The sequence below is a fragment of the Cynara cardunculus genome (genome assembly GCF_001531365.2).
Source record: "Cynara cardunculus var. scolymus isolate 2C chromosome LG 17, CcrdV1, whole genome shotgun sequence".
Lineage (NCBI taxonomy): Eukaryota > Viridiplantae > Streptophyta > Magnoliopsida > Asterales > Asteraceae > Cynara > Cynara cardunculus.
In genome coordinates this window covers 36,684,157-36,685,657 of record NC_037544.1, presented here as the reverse complement: position 1 = coordinate 36,685,657, position 1,501 = coordinate 36,684,157, and positions in this window count along the sequence as shown.

Here is a 1,501-nt window from a genome sequence, read left to right as displayed (position 1 = left end):
ATTAAAACTAAATTAAATTATAATAAAAAACTGAATTAAAAATTAAACAAAAATATGAATTTTAAATAGTTATTTTGATACTAATATCGATATATTTTTGTCAAATTTTTATGATATCTTCAAATTTAATTTTATTCAAAAATAAATCATCTATCATTTTTTCAAAATTACATAAGACCATACTATAACATCGACTGAGATAAATAATAAAATAAAATATTAAAATCAAGATGTATCTCGCTGCATTGCGCGGATACCCTTCTAGTGCATCAATAAGTAGTACTTCATGCATAAAAAATGGTTTTAAGACTTTTTGTCAAATGTTTTATAATATAGCTAGTATAGATATGTATCCTCCGTACCCACCCGTCGTTATTGTCCGTCATGGAGAACCATATCTAGCGTCGATTTAATCAAAGGTAGTCGTTGATGCAGGTATGTTGTGGAAAATGAAGTATAACATGTTACTGTAGCTGTATTTGATGGCCTTGTTTACTCGATGCTCGTCATATATAGTTCAAGGCGAGAGAGAAGGTTGATCGTCAAAGTTAAACGACGGAGGATGATGTTAGTTGTGGCTTTCTTTGAACCTCCGTGGTAATAAAGGGATTTGCAAGTAGCCTGGAGTTACCGCATTTGAACTGCATTTGCGAGCTGACTAATTCCAGGGCGACGATCTGCTTTGCAAGTAGCCTGGAGTCACCGCATTTGAACCTCCGTGGTAGAGATTTTTGTTCCTCATGTTCATCGACGGTATACAAAAATTGGTTATAATTACAAGATTACCATAAATTTTTAGGTGTAAGAATGAAATTGCTTGTCACCTTCTCATCACTTTCTTGCATGAAGGAAAATTGTATATATGTGTATATATATATAGGGCTGTAAACGAACCGAACAAACACGAACGGAGGTTTATTCATGTTCGTTCGATTAACTTAACCGAACATACGAACGGTAAATGAACGAAAATCTTTGTGTTCGTGTTCGTTCGTTTAGAAATAATGTGTGTTCGTGTTCGTTTATGTTTGTTCGTTAACATGCTAAACGAACATAAACGAATGGGCTAAATGAATATAAATAAATATTATTTGAATTCAAAGTAAATAAATAAAAGACACTATATTAAATTTGATATCTAAACAAACGAATATAAAACGAAAGGTAAATGAACGAACGCTCATGAACATAAATGAACGAACGAGACTCTTGTTCATGTTCGTTCGTATAACTAAACGAACAAAAACAATTGTTCACATTCGTTCATTTATTAAATAAACAAACTTCCCACCGAACGGTTCACTTAATGTTCAATTCGTTTACAGCCCTATATATATATATATATATATATATATATATAGGGGGAAGATCAAATGTTAACCAACAATTTTGTGTTAACTTTGAAAACCATGGCAACCAATCAAATTTCATTATTCTTGTAGGTTTATGTCATGTTCACATTTTAATTACAAGGGTATTTCAGTAAATTGATTTGATATGT